General features: G+C 37.3%; 1 pseudogene; it reads left to right on the top strand.

Annotated features, from left to right (window-relative positions):
* Positions 1-20702, top strand: part of LOC139738054 (scavenger receptor cysteine-rich domain-containing protein DMBT1-like) — a 140629-nt pseudogene that overhangs the window by 13805 nt on the left and 106122 nt on the right.

The raw sequence follows: 20702 nt of genomic DNA, 5'->3' as shown, positions 1-20702 counted from the left end.
ATCGCAACAACATGTTAAGGAATAGATTTTTTTTTTAAACTATAGATATACCTAGGAAACATAAAATGCAAATAATAAGCAATAGAAATGTCTAAAAAACCTCCGATAAGTTTCCAATTTTCTCGTCATGAATGTACTGTGTTTCAGCATTAATGTCTCCAAGACATTTGATAACCTTAAATGACTATGAGACCTCCTCTATAGTAATTTCCAACAGATTGCTATAGAAACTTTAATCCTTAAAAAAAACATTTTTCTCATGTTATTGCTATGGCAACAGAAATGATGTGGAAATGAACGTTGTGGAAAAACAAAAAGCTGATAGTAATTTGTAATGAATATGGTACTCAATCTCGTCATTTTTTTCAATTTTTTCATTAAAATATCAGTATTTTCTTTTTAAGAATTGTTTACTATGGCAACTGTCCATTGCTATGAGGTATCAATGTAATTGAGAAAAAAAAAAGGATTGTCTTTATTAATTGAGGAAAAAATGTATATAATGACATATTTTTGGCCTTAACAAACATGTTTTTTATGATGTTAATAAAAAAACACATGTTCTTTTTAAAGAAAATAAATTTGTTGCCATGGTAACGGCTGAAGACATCATTTAGAAAGTGGCGATAGGTGGATTCCTTTTTCAGCATTCCCAAAAGAGTAAAAAAAAAAAAAGGACCGAAAAAATTAAACTCTACAAGAATTGATTATTTTATTCATCTAGTTTTTTTCTTTTTTGAATACTGGGGTACTTCTCCTTCTAGGGAAAAAAGTTTGTTGCCATAGCAACGATAATAATGTGGCCATGAAATGTAGTGAAAAAAAGCTGATAATTTATCATAGCAATTTGTAATGAGTATGTTACTCAAACTTTTCATCTTTTCATGCTTTTTTGATGAAAAAAAAATCATTTTCTTTAAAAAATTAGCTGTTACCATGGGCAAACCGTTATTGCTATGAGGTTTGCTGTGACAGTCGGAAATTGTGAGTTTTTAATTTTGATTTGAAGCGTGATACGTTTATATTGGACTTATTTTGCTGTTTTTTAAGCATGCTTTTTTGTGATGTCTAATGAAGAATACATGTTATATCAAAGAAAATAATTTTGTTGCCATGGCAACGGCTAAAGATGTCATTTAGAAATATGGCAATAGGTCGATTCGTGTTTTGGCGCCGACAAAATAAAGGAAAATAGCTCAAAAAAATCTCACCATTCAGAAATTTATCATCCATGGACATATTCTTGCTTTTTCTTTCAATCGCAACGCTTATTTTTCTTTAAAAGGCAGCTTTTGTCATACTGTTTGCTATAGCAACGAAAAATGATGTGAAATTAACATACTGGTAGTGGAAAAAATAAGCTGATAATCTAGATAGTAATTTATGATAAATATTCCACTCAATCTTGTCATGTTTTCTTGCTTTTTCATGAAAAATATGATTTTTCTTTATAAATAGTTTGTTGCCATGGTAAACCGTCATTGCTACAAGGTAACCATGACATTATGAAAAATTGCATTCTTTCTCAAGTATGATTAAAAAAGGATTTATAATGAACATGTGTTGGTGTTTTACATCATGTTTTTTATGATTTTTTAATGAAGAATACATGTTTCTTTTTAAAAGAAAACCTGTACTGACATTTTTCTACTTGTCTGATAATTCTTATCTACATTTTTTTGATGCCTACAACTGGAAAAGAGAGGGATTCTAAAACCCAGGATAAGGCCTGTAATGATTTTTTTGAAAAAAAAATGAAAACGAGGCAAGCCAAGAAACGATCCACACAATTTTGGCATACGTCACAGGTGCCAACCTCCGACTTTAGCAAAACGAAATAGAAAAGGTTTTTACACATGTCAATTTACTGAATGAAATCTCACACGAAGTACTGCAAAAAACTGTTATTTAATAAAAATTGCATTATGGAGCTGGAAATAAACATGTTAAAACAATGTTTATTAATTTTTAAAAGGAATCTCTTCAAAAGCTTTTTTATTTTAGATAAAAATTTGTGGGGGAATATTCCAGATATGCAAAAATGAAATTGGGCATCATTGTCCGAAACGTGCTGCCCATAGAAAAACTGTGTTGTAAGTAACGTTGCACTCAACTACAAGTATGCATCGATGATGAGCGATAAATGGTTTCGACATCACACAGTTTCAAAACTATCTAACGAAGATGAGGGACTGAGTGGGATTCTTAAAATCTAAAAATCCAAAAAAATTAGTCAACGGCAATCACGGTTTTACACCTAGTTAGAAGAAAAACAGCACCCAGTACATATAGACTCTAGACTAGAACTAGGACTAGGACTAAGTGAGCAGTCAAGGACCGAGAAGATTCTACTCGCCGCCCCGTCGACAGCTGTACGTGCACAGCGCTCAATAGGCACAGCGTAAACGTTTTAGTATGCAATACATACCCCTGCTGCCAGAACTTGAAGAAAGTCCAGACGAAAGTCCAGACTCCAAGGTCTAGCGTTGCCGCTAGATCTAGGCCCTTGTCCTGCAGGCCCTGTTGTTTCTGTGCTGAATTTTGCAGGTAAGGTATCTGCTTTATGGATTTTCAATGTTTTTGTAGTCGAGATAAATCTCATGGTGGTCGTATTAACACCATGGACTAACTTAGATCTAGTTTTAGTAGGACCCACACCTCGGAAGAGTGGCCTGACCACGTAGATACAAACAGTGCCGCCGCTTCGCGATCCAAGCGCTGGTGTAACGCTATGCATAGTGCTAGAGTACTTCCGTATCCATGTAGATATCTCAAAATTCACTTAACCAAATTGCACCAAAATCACAAGAAATATTTTATGACTCATGTCCACTTGCTCACGCTAATTGGAACCAAATCGCAAGTCGGGAAGCATAAGTGAAGTTGTCGACTTTCCTGTCGTCGCTAAAAACAATCTGCTCTGTAGCACTAAAAAACAAGAGTGATCGCGGCGTAGTGTAGCCCTACGGCCTGCGCACGCACAGACTGAAGTTAGCCATCTAATATCATGAGACAAATCTTTCAAGTAATCGGGAGCAAAAAATCAATTTATAAATTATTTGAGCTCACTTGAATGAAAAATAAAGTTCGTAAATCACACAAATCGCCAAAATCATGACATTTTTTAGTTTAGTTCCCGCGTAAATTCCCCGTTCGCACAGTACTAGTCGGCTAACTTCAGCTCTAAATTGTGCATGTCGTGTTTACCAAGATCTCTCGCGAAGAGTGAGTTTTTTTTTTGTGACAACTTGAAAGTCGGCGTCAATATTGATACTTCTCGATTACCGATTTCGTTCAAATATAATACAGTATCTTGAAATATGCTTAGAAGTATATCCTGTAATTTTGGTGCGATTTGGTTCAGCGAGATTTGAGACAGCTGCATGGATAGGACAGTACACAAGTGCCGCCTGCCAGCTAAATTGGGCCTAAGCGTCGTCTGCTACTCGGCACGATTTAACGCACGCGTATGCGAGGGCTTGTAATCAGAGATATATTTGGCACCTGTGACATCACAACATCTGGGCTCGTCAGCTCATTAGCATAATTCTCGCCAAAAAAGTTCCCTTTTCAACATGAAGTTACGGGCTAAATCGTTATGAAATTTTGATTCTGTTTGCACCTCTGGGTCTTTTAGAATTAAAAGAACAACATATAAAAAAAATAAAAAACCGGTACAATGCCCTTTTAAGGAAAATAATGCGTTGCCATGGCAACGGGTGAAGACGTCGGTTAGAAAAATGGCAACAAGTGGATTCGTGTTCAGCACCCCCAAAATAGGGGAAATAGCACAAAAAATCAAAATCTACAGAAAATTTTAAGAACATTACACCTCGCCGTCTACTAGCGGTCTGCGAGCTCGACACTCGAGGAAAACTTGGCACACGGTACGAGATTAACATATGCATTTCAGAGAACTTTTGTATAGGTCTTGTGGACCTCCCTATGTGTAGGACTCTTATGGGCCTGGTTTGCCTAAACTTAGTGTCAAGCTCATGGGCAAAGCTACCTAGTTTCGAACTCGTGGGCTGTATGGTTCCGATGAATGACTCATGGTCCTGGAGCTTGATACAGTGACGTCATGGCCCATCTGGAAAACGACATACTGTGAGGCCTAACATGCATTCCACATATTTCATCCAGTTAAGTTTAGGTCATTAAGTCAGGCAACTTGGGGCCTTTTTTTATGACATCTAGGTACCTCACTTCCAAATAGGAGTGGAACTACTATATGCTCTCATTGTCTTCTTTATACTCGATACTCCCTAACAATTATGCCTGGCCAAGAGTTGTGCCCCCATGCCCAAATATTGCTTGTTTCCAATATTGCCGCCATCCGGTTTGCATCCAATGTGTGAATCAGGGTAATATGGCAGCGGGTAATATCATCCGGTTAAAACTCTCTGCCAGCAAGTGATGATTTAGTGTAACCTCCTGCTAAAATTGGTCTAGATCTTAGATGTATACCCTCGATCTCTTTCAAGACAGGGCAGCATCTGCGTCTTCAGTTAAGCACGCGATTGAGCTTACATTGCCAGGATCGGCACACAGATCTCCACCACGACTAAAATGGACATCCTGAGGTCAGACCAGCGTTCTTCCATAGGTGCACAGCCACTGAATGCGATCATCAGAGTCTTCCATTGCAGGCAAAGGTTCTGAATTATCGGGTCGTGCTCAGTCTGCACACAGTGAGCTGAACACCATATCAAGTATACGTGTGCAATGATTGTGTATGATGATATGGGAAAATGCATGGAGAAATCAAAATACATATGGACATGTTCATGTATTTTTCGTGGAATCAGTGCCCGTCTGTTGTCTTCATCGATCTTGCAATGTTGTTGTTTATTATTTTCCCTCTCCATCACGAGTATAATATAGAACGTGTTGATTGTTTCACGTGAAGTTGTAGTGATGTCAGAAAATGCAAGGCTGTACTGCAGGTGGCCTATTGCAGGTGGCCTTCAATTTGTTTTTATGCCTCCGCCACGAAGTGTCGCCGGAGGCATTACGTCTTCGGGTTGTCCGTCCGTCCGTCCGCCCTTCCGTCCGTAATCAATTTTGTGGACAGCGTATCTAAAAAACTGTCAGAGGTATCTTAATGAAACTTGGCATGTAAATGTATGAGCAGGGTTACCTCCCTGGTATGAGTGGGCGAAGTTGTGCCTATCAACTTTTGGGCGCACATGCTCAAGGTCAAAGGTCAAGGTCAAATGCTCAAAATTTCACTATTTCCCCTATATCTATGCAATGCCTGGAGGTATTTTCTTGAAACTTGGTGTATACATGAACTACCAAATAAAGATTCCCCAGAGAGAGCTTTGGGTCATAAGGTCAAAGGTCTAGTAAAAATGTTAGAATTTTACTTTTTTCTCCATATCTCACATATTTTTCGAGGTATCTTCATGGAACTTAGTATCATATGCATGTATTGACTGGCAGTGATCATGTAGGGAATTTAGGGGTCATGGGTAAAAGGTCACGGGTCAAAGGTCATGGGTCAAAGGTCAAGGTCAACTCATCAAAATGTAATTATTTCTCTCTTATCTATGCAATGCCTGCAGGATTTTTTGTTGAAACTTAGTGCATGCATGTATTACTCAATACAGATTCTCTTGGAAGTTTCTTGCCCAAAGGTCAAAAGGTCAAAGGTCAAGTGAAAGTGCTAAATTTCACTTCTTTTTTGAAGGACAAGTTCACCTTCATAAACATAAGGATTGAGAGAATGTAGCAATATTAGTAGAACACATCATTGAAAGTTTGAGGAAAATCAGACAATCCGTTCAAAAGTTATGAATTTTTGAAGTTTTTGTGCAGTAACTGCTGGACGAGAAGACTACTGCAGTGTATGAATGACTTAGATGTCACATGCGTACAACAATATAAGGAAAATATAAAGAGAATTTCACAAAATGCCATCTTTTGAAAAAAGTGCACATTCCCCTGACTCGTTACCGACAAATGTTATGGGTAATATTATTCCCCCTGCCTTTAGAAAGAGGCAAGTCAAGAGCTCTTTTATCATGCGAAAAAAGTGAAAATATGTTGAATTTTCTTTTACATTTCTTTATACTGTTGTACGCATATGACTCACAAGCTGTAGTAGTCTCCTCATCCAGCGGTTCCAACACAAAAATTTTAAAAATTCATAACTTTTGCATCGATTGTCCAATTTTCCTAAAACTTTCACTGATGTGTTCTACTAATATTGTTGCATTCTCTCAATCCTTATGTTTATGAAGGTGAACTTGTCCTTTAAACTTATAAAATGGTCAAAAGTTGGGTACAAATCCTCAAATCCCCAAATACCTGCACTCTCAGACAGTGTAGCCATTCATCCAAATAAACCCAGTTCAAGGAAAGTGAACACTCAATCATTCGTGACAAACCTGTCATTTTAATATTTTGCCAGTTACGTGAAACTGCCATCACACATTGTCAAGACATTGTGCTATAGACCTATTCGGAGAACCATGCATTATGGCGGAGGCATACCAGTCGCCATAGTGACATTTCTAGTTCACATTATATTGACATGTTTAACAGACTGTAACTCACCAAGATGCCTCTTGAAATGTTTTGAAAAACTTCTGCTTGATTTCACACGAGCGGATGATTATCAATTGTCTTTCTGCTATCACCTTGTGTGAAACAAAGTATTGTTTCTCTTCAAAAGATAGCGTGCCAATTAATCTGCAATTACTGTTGGTGCTCTTTATTTAAAGACATTCTAACGTGCCCACCTCCAGCCTAGACATCCGTAGGCGTTGTGGTGTAGAGCGGGATCTAAACATCTCTCATAAAGCGAGACTTCTCTTTTCTTTTCTTTTCTTTTCTTTTCATTTCTTTTCTTTTCCCCACTAACAATGTGAAACAAAGTATTGTTTCTCTTAAAAAGATAGCACGCCCATTAATCTGTACTTCGTTAAACACGAGACATTAGATATCCGTAGGCGTTGTGGTGTAGACATGGTAGAACGAGACTTTTTTCTTTTCTCCCCCCCCCCCCCCCTCCCAACAACTAAGTTTAGCAGGAAACATAGAAGCATTCGCACATACTGTTTACATTTCCCATCACATACTTTGAACATCGGAATTTTCATGTGCACATTTTCCCTGGAATTTTGCCAAGAACTTTTCAACACAATACATGTTCAAAAGAAACCATTTGGTTCATATATTATTTGATTAAAGGAGCCTACTTATCACCGTCCACGTACTCGAGCAATTTTCGCTAAAGATACATGTATGTTTACAAGACTGCAAACAGTAAAATGATTTCCCCCTTAACAAATCAGACTACATCTCTTGAAATGTCTTCAAACGTAAGTTAAAGTCATTCCTCTCGAACGATTTCTCTCATTATACATATATATTCATATATATATATATATATATATATGAAGACAACATCATTATTGTGTAAGTTTCCAAAAGCTCCATACGACTTTCTCCAAGCTGGCGACCATATCATTGTACAGATACATAGATATTGGATTTGTGCATGTACAGCTTGCCACTCTAACTGATTTATCGGCTGAAACATGTTTTGTTTTTTTTAATAAGTAAATTGCTAACAAACTTCCTTTCCCTAAAGCATTTCATTGGTTCAATCTCATAGTGGGGTGTGGTGTTCACTAGAAATGAATTCTTTATTGTTGGGGCTAAGACCCCCCCCCCCCCCCCTCTTTATAGCCCCACCGTCAGTACGGGACCAAGCAAAAATTTGCAAGTGTAAAAAGCCCTTTAGAGGGATAAATTCTGGCAGGAGGGCGACCTTCCAGCTCAGAAGATCATTTATGTTTGGGGATCAGAGGGTAAAAACACGCCGTCATGTCATTCCCCGTAATTTGGTGCAGGACTTTGGGGATGGAGAGCCATTGGAACTGACCACTACAGGGGAAAGTAGCCAATGTCTAACTTATAAATTCCTATGACCATAGACTTTTGTTGGGAGAGGGGGTTTCGACAAAAAAATAACTGGAAGGAAGATAAACGGTTTCATGTTAAACTCCCAGAACGGGAAAATACTGAGCATATTGACGTCACAGGGTGACGAAGAAAATGAATGCAATGTTCTGTTTTCTTTTACTCTCTATTCTATTTTATTCTATTCTTTATTTTATGTGCTAGTAGCCATCTGGGCTACAATTGTAAAACAGATATGTTTGTTTTGTACATCCTCCAAGATCAACAGAGGTCAAAGGTAGAGCCCTGTCTGTGCTCTTTGGAATATGAAGACAATTTCATTGTAAAACAGATATGCTTAGTTTTGTACATCTTAACCATGTTTATCATTAACTAATGACTCCACAGATCAATATTATGATATTTTGAGGTCATAAAAACCTCTAAAGGTCATCAGAGGTCAGAGGTAGAAATCTGTCTTTGCTCTTTGGAATATGAAGACAATTTCATTGTAAAACAGATATGCTTGTTTTGCACTTCTTAACCATGTTTATCATCACCTAATAACATCACAGATCAATATTATGGTATTTTGAGGTCATTGAACTCTAAAGGTCATCAGAGGTCAAAGGTAGAAACCTGTCATTGCCCCGTGGAAACGGAAGATTTGTAGTACAAATGCATATTTAGTGCAGCGTAACCAAGATCTAGGCCTATCATTCACAAATGCCTCCAAACATCAATATTCTGATATTTAAAGTTCATTGACCTCTGGAGGTCATCAGAGGTCAAATCAGACTTACCTCCCGATCTTAAGACGAATCTTATGGTATGTACTAACACTAGTGAAAATTTCATGCTTTAGTCAAATTTTGCACAATTTTCATGATTTTGAGGGCTTAACTGCTCTACTACTATTTTGTCCGTCGGGCAAATATCTTTCAAACAGTGAAAGCCTAATGTTAGACCACCGTTGGTAAAATGTCTGACTCTCATTGTATCAACCATTTTCCTCTTTGAATCCTGCGTTTGTCCAACATTAGTCCGACGTCATGCGCGTATGGTGGCACGTCAGAAATATACTGTTGGCCAGCGCTTTGGCAAAGAGTTGCGTGAGTGTTAGCCAATGTTGGGGAGATTATAGCATAATTATGTAATTCACAACCGGGTATTTTTCCAAATGTTGATGAATTGTAGCATACAGTTGAGTTAGCTAGAAATGGCCTACTGGAGTGGGGTTGGTGTACTATTGGGCTGGTACTACATATAAGTTCACTACTATAGCTTGGTCTGAAATTGGGATAAACGTCATTTCCATTACTGTATTATCCATCATAAGAGAGTCTGTAAATTGAAAACTAGTGAAGATAGACAAAAGACATTAAATGAAAGTATATTGATGCCAAGATTAAACTTTGTTTTAGATTCAACAGTTTCATTCTTATTTCCACCAAAGGGAAAAAATGATTTAAAGCCGTACATGTTGTCATTTTGACTTTCATTCATTGAATGGTGGTTCACCGAACAGAATATAAAAATGGCACGAATTACATAAACAAAAAATGTACACTTCGTCATGGCAACAAAAAAGATAATTTATCATAACAAGGGAGAAGAGAAACCTTAAACTGTTAAGCTTTTTAAGTGTTTACTGCTTATATTATTGCAACGTGTTCATGATATAAAGACATTTTTAATACACTGTATTTGGATTTTTTTTTTGCCAAGTCATAATCATGTGAAAAAGCAGTTGGGACAACGTTGGCCCAATGTTGGAATAACGACATACAAAGATCATGAATATTAATGAGAGAATTTGCAAATCAAATCTGGCGGAAAATACTAAAAACCGTTAAATGTAAAAGTAATGATGCTGGGATTAAACTGTAAACTGTGTTAGAAATTGTCATCAAATTATTGCTGATTTATGCACAATTTCCACTCGCGTTTGAAAAATTATTCCGATTTTTGATGGAATTTTGATGAAAATGTAATGAAAGTGTCATCCAGTTAGTAACCATGTCTTGAAACATTATCATCACGCAGGGGTTTATAAAGAAAATCTATTGCTTTTCTTTCAGATAGGTATAGGAATAGGTCTAGGTATAGGTCTACGTATAGGAATAGGTATAGGATGTAGAAACTTAGGAATAGGGTAGTTTGTAGGAATTATAGGAATAGACTACGATGGCCTAACGTTAGAAACATGACGTTGGCCTAAAAATCTTTTTCGGTCATCGGACCAACGTTGGCTCAACAGTAAAAGGATGACGTTGGAACAACGTTGGTACATCGTTGTCACAGCGATGAAAAGTAAATGGTGAACTGTTGGTCCAGCGTTGGGACAAGGTCGGAATAACACCATATCACGTTTGAAAAATTGTAGATATAATGTTGGGATTGTGTCATAGTATGGCGGAAAAGTGGTTGGTACAATGTTGTTCTAGCGTTGGGATAACGTCATTGTGGGGTGGTTGACCCAACGTTGGTCTAAGGTTGGGATAACACCATAACACCTTTGAAAAGTGGTGGGTATAACGTAGAGATAATGTCAACATGTATGGTGGATCAACGGTGGGATAACGCCATTACAAGGTGGAATAGTGGTCGATGCAGCGTTTGTCCAATGTTGGGATAGCGTCATAACAGAGTCGAAAAGTGGTTGGTTTAATGTTGGGATAACGTCATTACAAAGTCGAAATAGGAAATGGTTTAACTGTGTGATAGCGTCACACTACAGTGGAAAAGTGGTTGGTACAACGTTTAGCTTAACGTTATAGTAGGGTGGAAAAGTGCTTGATATAACTTTAGTATGACGTCAAGATTTCACTGTTGGGCTAATGTTAACCCGACGGCCGAAAATGGCATTGGATCAACGTCATGTTTCTGAAGTTGTGCCAACATACACACATGTAGTTGGGCCAACGTTGGGCCAACGTTGGGCCAGTGCATCATGCAAAGTGGAAAAATGGCTGGTATAGCGTTGGTCTGACATTGTACCAACGTCGGCCCAACATTAGGCTTTTACCGTTGGACCAACGTTAGCCCGATGGTCAAAATGACGTCGGGACGACGTCACGTTTCTGTCGTTGGCCCGACGTACATGTATGCCGTTGGACCAGCGTTGGGCCAACGCAGCATTGCTATCTGGGTGGTCTTGCATTGATTTGGTAATGGTATTGATGTTGATATTTGTATTAGTATTGACAGTGGCATTGGCATGGCATTGGTAATGACATTGGCATTGGCATTGGTATTGTATTGGTACTAGTATTGCTTTGGCATTGGAATTAACATTGGTATTAGCACTGATATTGGTGTTGGTATTTGTATCAGTATTGGTATTGGTCTTATATTGGTGTGTGACTGGTATTGGTATTGACAGTGGCATTGGTATTGGTATTGGCATTGGTATTGGTACTAGTATTGCTTTGACATTGGAATTAACATTGGTGTTAGCACTGATATTGGTGTTGGTATGGGTATTGGTCTTGTATTGGTTTGGTATTGGTACTGGTATTGGAATTGACAGTGGCATTGGTATTGGTATTGGCAATGGTATTGGTATTGGTATTGGTATTGGTATTGATATTGGTATTGGTATTGGTACTAGTATTTGCCTTGGCATTGGCATTAACATTGGTGCTAGCACTGACATAGGTTTTGGTATTGGTATTGGTATTGGTTTCTGCCTCGATATTGCCACTGGTATAAATGGGTACTGGCATCTGTGGACAGTGTTTTCAAATTCAAAGCCATATCCCATCCATGCTACTTTTCTCCCTTGTATGGCTTTCCATGTAAATCTCACATCCAACACGAATGATTTAGAATGCTGTCGTGCAAGGAAACCATTAAAAATAATATATAATGAACGATGACTGTCTTAATGACCAACATCGTTTAAACCGGAAACAGTAGCTCCGGATGGCTGGCCCAAGATTTTCTTCCTTTTCCTTTTCTCTTGTTTTTTTGTTTTTGTTTTTGTTTTTGTTTTTGTTTTGTTTTTTTTTTTTTGGGGGGGGGGGCACGTTCTTGTTTCATCACCATTAATATCACCGATACGTGAATCTGTCCCTGTTCAGACGCATTAAACATCACTCAACAAATTTGTGAATGAAATAAGGTTCGTTATTCCGAAGGTTCGTCCTTCCGAAACACACAATTTTCATGAATCTTGATGTTCGTTAATCCGAGAATTGTGATATGGTTCGCTAATCCGAATATTAATTGTGGCGTTATTCCGAAGGTTCCTTATTCCGAGAGTTCGTTAATAAGAAAATAAGATGAGGTTAGTTATTTCGATAGTTAATTTAACGGAAAGTGACCCCCTCCCCTACACACACACACACACAAAAGGTGCGCCTCCCAAACAAACCATATTTCTTTTACCTGTAAATGAAACTTCATTATAGCAAACCTGTTTTTTCTTTCTTCAATTTCGGATTAACGAAACCTTAGATAAATTACGTTATATAGTGTAACGAACCTTTTTTTTTCATATTCGGAATTACGAACCTCGGGAATAACAAAGGAACACCGTTGGTAGGCACTGATTCATGTAACATCGCATTGGATGACATGCTGAGGTATATGGTTTCTCTTGCCATCATACCAAGTACAGTTAATTCAAACATTAGATCCGGCATATTGAATTAAACGAACATTGTTGTATTTTCCACGGTCTGAAAATAGATTGTTCTATAACTACTTCAACCTTCAAAGTCGCAGGAATCATAAAGGCTATGTGAGAGGAGTAAAGGGAAAAAAAGTGAAATTAGGACAACAGACTGATGAAAGTGCTCTTTACAGACATTAATCACGTGCCCCATTTTGATATTTCTCCCTCTCTCTCTCTCTCTCTCTCTCTCTCTCTCTGATAGGGCGGTGAGTTGGCTCAGTCGGTAGCGCGTCTGCCTCACGATCCTATTCAAAGGGCCCGGGTTCGAACCCGAGTCTGGACTGAGCAATGTTGTGTGTAATCATACCGTCCCCTCTAGCAAGAGGCAAAACACTCTGTCCCTAAGATAGGACATAAAATGGAGGTCTCGGGTATGAGAGAGTAACAACTCATGCACGTAAAAGATCCCGCTTCATTCATTCATCGCAAAGAGCAGAGTGTTTAACCCGGTGAAGTGGTCCCACCTCACATCCAACTGGACCCCATGGAAGACCAGCTTAGCATAGCTGAATATGGGCTATCCAGCCATCTTCTCAGATGGAAATGAACAAACAAACAAACAAACAAACAAACAAACAAACAAACTCTAAAAAAAAGAGACAGGACTTTTTTTTTCTTGGAGGTTCGAAGAACGAAGGGGTGGGGGGGGGGGGGGGGGAGGGGTTGACGGCCATCCCTGAGATCTCCGCTATTGCTACGTCTATTTTGTGCTTGTTTATGCAGTATCTAACTGTTATCATGATAAAAAAAAAAAGTGAAGCAGAGCTTTTTGTAGTTGCTGAAAGCTATGTATTGATATCAAAGTCATGTTCACCTATGCCTTGTCTGGACAAAATACGAATTGATGGAAAATATGCCTAATTTTAGTGGCATGTGACCTTTAAATATAATGTGACATCAAAGCCCTGCATTGGACTGGCAACAAATTATCAAAACATGTGCAGAAAGAAGTCATGTAAGGAAATGGCGAGATATCGCCAAATGTGTGGGGTCACAGATGCCCCCAATCTCACAGAAGCCCAAACTGTGCATTTTCCTGTGTATAGTCCCCTTGAAACTTCCTACGAAAAACGAGAAGGAGGTATGACACAATAATGGATGGCGTACCAGTCATGTAACCGAAGGGTCGATAAATTCCGAGTGTCCATCAAATGCCATACGTTGAAAGATTGGATAACATTCACACTGGCAAAACCTGTGTGAACCTTGTATAACGTTTGTCCAACTTCACTCTCTCAGTATGACTGATTTTGTTGTTGTTGTCAGTATTTCATCTGGCAGTGTATATCAGTTGATAGATTGCATGCACTCTAGTGCTGGTTGATATACTGAAAGGAACTTGCTGGAGACGGATGGTATTGACAAACCACATTATAGAACACAGAATGATATACCTGCTTATTTCCCCCAATGAAATCACATCGGGGTGTGGTTCGTATTTAAATCGGAGGACGGTGTTCTGTTACAGCTCTCTCTTTGATGGACGAATGTTCCAGCCGGCAGGTACTTGCTAATGGAACCTCACTGTTGTGTAAAGGAAGATACAGAATAAAGGAAACAATTACATACTACAAGTAATATGAATAGATCCTAATTGGTAGGTAGGTGACCGGAAAATGAAATCAAATCAAAAAACACAGAATAGTGTCCAAAGATTAGTTTGTAGGTTATCAAGATAACGGGATGTTTGTGAGCATCCATAAATTCAAAAGACATCACATCTAAAAATCAATTAAAATCATTCATTTTCTTTTCTTTTTATCATTATTTTTCAAATGCATATCTGTACGGTCCCTGTGGCGAACAATTCGATGTGGTATAGATATACAATCCATATGATATTGCACATACAGCTGAAACTAAGGGTAGTTTGGTCCTGGACCCTGCGGGAGGAAGTCGAATCGCTTATCTGAGTTCCGACTTGGCTCATATGGAAAGAATTTGTGGGTCGCATCCGGCAGTGGATGGCATGCCTCACTCCGAACTCGTCACTTCCATAACCCTATCAGGGGCACCGGACTGAAGATACATCAATGTTTTTTTTTTTTTCGTAACTCAATCAAAGAGGTAGTCGGACAGGGTTTTTCGTAACTTGATCAAACAGATACTCGGACGGGGTTTTTCGTAACCTGATCAAAGAGACAGGTAGAGAAGGAAACTATAGTTACACAAGTACCATTGCTTTATTTTTTGTTCTTTTTTTTTCTTCGCAAATAAAAAATAATGCCATTTACACAAGTCATGGCTGTTTTTGTTACTTGATCATAAAGCCATACTGACAGGTGACACACTTTAAATTTGGGCCTACAGCAGGTTACTACCAATTGGAGAGGTAACGGATATACGAGCTGACGAGAGGAGATGTGGGTTTTTTTTTTTCTACAACCTGACTAACTGGCACTAATACCGCTACCAGACAACATCAGCAGCAGGTTAACCTTCTCCTTCACCCCCCCCCCCCCCGTCGAAACAATATCGCGAATAGATAAGACGAGAGTTTTGTAACATGATAAGCAAACAGATATAGGATGAACTTCTGATTGCCAGCGGGTTTCTTCAGTAGTGGCGATAAATATTTCTCCATTGTTCCGTCCATGCTGTCAGAAAAGTGCGATCGAAATTGGACAGGTTTGTAGATGTGATAACTATACGTGAGCTGGTAGTCCCAAATGACCACTCTCTTCATGAGATTTACACAGTTGGCTTGATGGATATCGAGTTTATGCATTGATATTTTTATGGCTTTGTCTCATCCTCCCATCCCCTTCCTTTATTTTGTTTCATTTTAGGGTTTTTATGTAGTTTCCATACAGCGGTAAATATACTATCATTGTGATTACACTCTTAAAAATATCTAGTCAATTGACAAAAAAAAATCGTCAAAACATGGTCTTATTTGACAAATTTTTAATTTGTCATGCAAGCAGATTTCCTTGACAAATTAATTATACATCTTGATTAATGCTAATTCGTCAAGTATTTATGGGAAAAGATTTGTCATTTGACGAATTTTAATTCGTCATGAAAAGTGGTCTTATTTGACGAATTTTCATTTTGATTCGTCATGCCAAGAAATAAATTTGTCATGCATGGAAATTAATTCGTAATGTATGACGAATATTTTGTCATGCAAGAAAATAATTTTGTCATGCAAGAAAATTAATTTGTCATGCAGCACTGCACGGAATCCCACTGCATGACGAATCATTCGTATTGCTGAAAACAAATTTGTCATGCACAAAGTTAATCGTCACACAAATATTGACTTTTGCTGGGTGACCAATTATTAGTCTGTTTATTCACATTTGAGTAACAATAATAATATTTTACATTTATATAACGCTTAATACCAATGTTTCAAAGTGCTTTCAATTGTCTAGAACAGAGCATGTATTAACTGGCTGAAGAAAATAATTATATGCAAGCTAGTCTCGCCCCCATGTATAATATCACATGAGACAATGAAATGGCTAGTTTTAAAAATGCGCATTCTACATAGAAGTTAGAACATATATACAACTTTGGTAATTCCTCAAACAGTCAACAACAACAAATGCAATTTCATCAAAATTCAGAGGTTCATTTCATATATTTCATGTACATCAATGCTAACAGCATACTACCCAACACGAGTTATAGATTCCAATTGAAACTTTGACATGTATACAGATTTTAAATTTTTGCCATCTCTGTAATATTGTCAAGATGTACATACATTGAGCAATTCCTCTTGAGATCATTTCAGCTTCAATTATTGATAATCTTTAATCTGTCTTTCAGAAAATATGTGCTTAACAGTATGTGAGCAATTCCAGGAGTTACGTTATAGTTAATGGTACTTTTTACAGTACAAATGTTATACATGGCTGGCATTTCAAAATGCATGAATATTTTCATTTCATTTTTGTATTGTCAATATATAGTCAATACCTCTTGACTAGTCCTACCTCAAACATGTGACATACTTCAGTGAGTGACAACAAGAATTTGAATATTGGTTAGTAAGGTTACAAAAAGAGGTCATGGGAAAAAAAGACTGTGTCCAATAAAATCAAATTTTGATGATTATTTCATTGCTGACATTTTGCTGAGTTGTTTTATATGTACAACTCATTGCAAAAAGTCCAGGGGGGGGGGGCACCTCCCTTATAGGTGATAGGGACGTGCCGCTGGACAGGGTGTGTTTTCACCGGTCGTCAATAATGGCACAGGGTATCAAATCAGTCTAATGTGGTCATCACCATTGTCACAGGGTATCAACTGACAGGGTCACATACCCATAGTGCTTTATGACAGGTCCGCAATTCTGGCGGAGGCGAGGACCTATTTTTTATTATTTTTTTGCTTGTCAGCTCAGCACGCCTAATCAATTGGCTATGCAAAGTGCTTTTCCATAAAAAATATATCAGTGTTGAGATATTAGTATTAACTAAATAACAACACATTAATAAATGGAAAGATAACAAGTGTTCTCATAATTAATAGTGAATTAATGATCTTTTAGCACAAAATAATCAGGACATTTTTGTATAATATGCAAATTAATTCCTGTGGCAACCTTCTCGCACACTTATTTTGGTCTCCTGCAGCTTACAAAAATTGTCTGTCTTTCTGTGGCAGCCTTGCTGCAGCCGTTATCGCAGACTCTCTATAATATTCCCCATTCTGCGGCAGATCTGCTGCAGCCTGTCAGTATGCAGAAAGTCTGCGACAAGTTCTTTTTCTGTGACATACTCTGGGTTTGCTGCTGAGTTTTAACTCTATTTCCGTTGGGTTATTTGAGGGACTTGAAACCATGCTAAAAAGCCCCCCCCCCCCCAAGGGATTAGGGTTAACTATTGCTAATCTTTAATCCGCTTTTCAGTAAAATTGTGTACTTATCATTATATGCAGGTAGCACTCTTTTTTTCAACTGTTTATGTTAGAACATCTTATGGCTGTAATGAACATACTAATGGTTAAAATTGTATATTAAAATGGTTAAAATTGTATTTTAAGAATTCTTAAAGTAACTGTTTAACATCGTCAGGGGCAAAAGTGTTCAGTTAGGATTTGAATTGTTGACAATCATTAGTGTATTGTCACCAAAGGCCAGAAAAAGATCATCAAAATATGAAGATATACACATTCTACATAGAAGTTAGAACACATACACAACTTTGGGAATTCCTCAAACAGTCATATAATAATAATAAAAAAAAACAATTTTATCAATATTTAACAGTTCATTTCCCACATACATTACTGTTATCATTAGCATACTATCCAACACCAGTTATAAATTCTAATCTGAAATTTTTAAACAGACTTTAAATTCTTACAATCTTTGTAATAATTGTTAACATGCACATACATGGATCAATACCTCTTGAGATCATTTTAGCTTCAACTATTGCTAATCTTTATCAGTCTTTCAGTAAAATGTGTGCGTAACATTATATGCAGGCAGCACTCATTTAACTGTTTACATGTATGTTCGAACATCTTACTGCTGTAATGAACACATTGATTGTTAAAATTGTATACATGTATTAAAAATGCTTAAAGTGACTGTTTAACATCGTCAGGGGCAAAAATGCATAAGTGTACTGTTCAGTTAGGAATTGAATTGTTGATAATCATTAGCCTGTTTGTCACCAAAGGCTAGAAAATGCAAAGGTTTTCGAAAAGATCATACTACTATGAAGATATCTATGAATTTATATGAAAGCGTTTCCTGAAACGCTTGTGCAAAACCAGTGTTCTTATTATTTTCTTTACTTTCATTTGTGATATCTTGGCCAAAAACTAGACCATTAGCAATAAGATTTTCACAGATTACTCTGCAAATACAATCAAATTGATATATGGTTAACCCATCCAATTTGTCTTTTGCACATGAAACCTAAGTTAACCAGTACCTCTAAAATTAAAGCATCCAAGTAAATGCTTTAGGCTTTTTCATGAAAATACATTGAATTACATGCTGAGGTTTATTGTACGATACACGCATCTTTTCTTGTTGCAACTATCATGAAGCTAATACCCGCGAATTTAAACGAAATATTCTTGCAGAGCAGCAATATTCAAGGCTCAAAACCTAGACTTGACTATAAGACATAAGCAGTATATCAGATTGTAAATTCTAACCATCTTATAACAATACTGTTAATATTGATGTTTACCACTTGACATCAGACATTTCAAATTGTGCTACAAATGCCATGCTTTGTTTGGTCATACCAGTTTACTTATTTTAAACTGAAAACGGATTGCGAGTTCTAACAATCTTTGTAACAATACTGTTCGCACATATAATAGGTGTTAAAAAAATTACACTTTTGATCATTAATAACTTTTTACTGGATTCACAGATGATATTCAAATTTTGATAGTACATAGCAGGGGAGTGTTGTATGGGTCTAATTTGGTGGCATAACTCTGTCATTTTCTGTTATTATGATTTCTGTTTGAAAAAGATTTCAAATACTGGCCACATTTTGCAGCTATGTAGAAAAAAATGAATACCATTGCAAAAGCATTAAGTGTATGGTTAGTGTGTGTCTCCTTAGTTTGACAAAAGCCATTCATTCCCAATCTGGGTCATCTTTTGTGAGGGTTGCACACAACGACGGAATTAGCATCATTAATGAAGAAAGGCAAGTAACGATGCTAATTCCTTCATTGTGTGCAAAATGTGGCCGATATTTGAAATCTTTCTTTGAAAAGAATTCATAATAACAGAAAAATTATTGAGTCAGAAAATGTCGCTCTTCTATGCGGCACTTTTACCAGAAAGAACAAACAAAATCATGGCTATGAAGTCTTGTCATGAAAGTTAGGACATGCTTGTCAGTGGGGCACTTGTCCTTCACCTGGAACAGAGCGATTTGACAGAATTCAAGTGTTTGCTGCAAAGTGCTTTCGTACTGCAGGTGAAATACGTACAGAGATGGCAACCTCTTACAAAAGAAAAAAGTATTTTTGAGGACAAAAAAAGTATTTTGGCTTAAAAAACAGTATTTTAATTTTGTTTCCATAGAGGTGTACACAAAGTGATCCTTAACTCTAATCCAACTGGGCTATTTGACCCCCTGTTTATACTAGGGGGGGTGAATTTGACCCCCCCCCCCCAGTCTTGGCCGCGGATCGCGCGATTGCCATGAAAGTTTCCACGCGCATAGAGCCAGATGTAAACTACAAGATTGTATAGTTAAATTTTTTTGAAAATATATATTTTCTTTTTTATATAATCAATTATGCAAATTTATGCATAAAATTGTTTACGCCTATAATTCACTTAAAATGGCTAGTTAGAATGCCAATATTTGGTGCTAATATCCCTTTTGACATTTCTAACTAAAATTATCTAAATGAAAATTGCCATATCAGAGTTTATGTATTGTTTTTTTGAATTTCTTATACATGTATTTGTTTTTTTAACCTTTTGTTTTCTATTGTTTTTTCGATGAAATTTGTTGGGGACACTTTTGCGATCATAAACAGCATAAAATTAATTAATTCAAATCAGTAAAAGTAAAAATAATCTTACATTTATGAATTATAGCTGAAAACATTATTTGCATTGACTTTGTACACAAAATCACGTTTTTTAGCCAACATGCATGTACAAAAAGTCACGCAGCACCATAACTGTATGTCCGATTTTTGTGAAAACTGTCTCAAAAGATGCGCAAGACTTGAATGTAAAAAGTCAGCGAGTTACGCGGTCAAAAAATTTTGCGCAGCGGAATGGTCACAAATGGGGGGGGGGGTCAATTTGACCCCCATACTGCAAAAAAAAGAAAGGTTGGCATCTCTGTACGTAGAATGCTGAAAGGTAGCATGCTGCAGCCGTCAATAGATCCCCCACCCTGCACACTGGTGTGCCATCACAACCATTGAGACCTCTCTGGAACAGGGGCGTCAATCCATTTTTCGGATGGGGGGGGGGGGGTTGCAAAGTCATAATATTACACTTTGCACGCATAGCGCGCCAAAATTTTTAACATTGTGTATACTAAGTAGCATTTTTATGTTAAATTTAATGGTTTTGAAGTGCCTTACAGTGCAGTTAAAACCTTTTCTTGCATTACATATTAAGGATTTTTTCAAGTTGCCAAAATTATTG

The sequence above is a fragment of the Diadema antillarum genome, unplaced genomic scaffold, assembly GCF_040938485.1.
Source record: "Diadema antillarum isolate AM-2024a unplaced genomic scaffold, OU_Dant_1.0 seq00000720_RagTag, whole genome shotgun sequence".
Taxonomy (NCBI): Eukaryota; Metazoa; Echinodermata; class Echinoidea; order Diadematoida; family Diadematidae; genus Diadema; species Diadema antillarum.
This window is presented reverse-complemented; position numbering and strand designations above follow the sequence as displayed.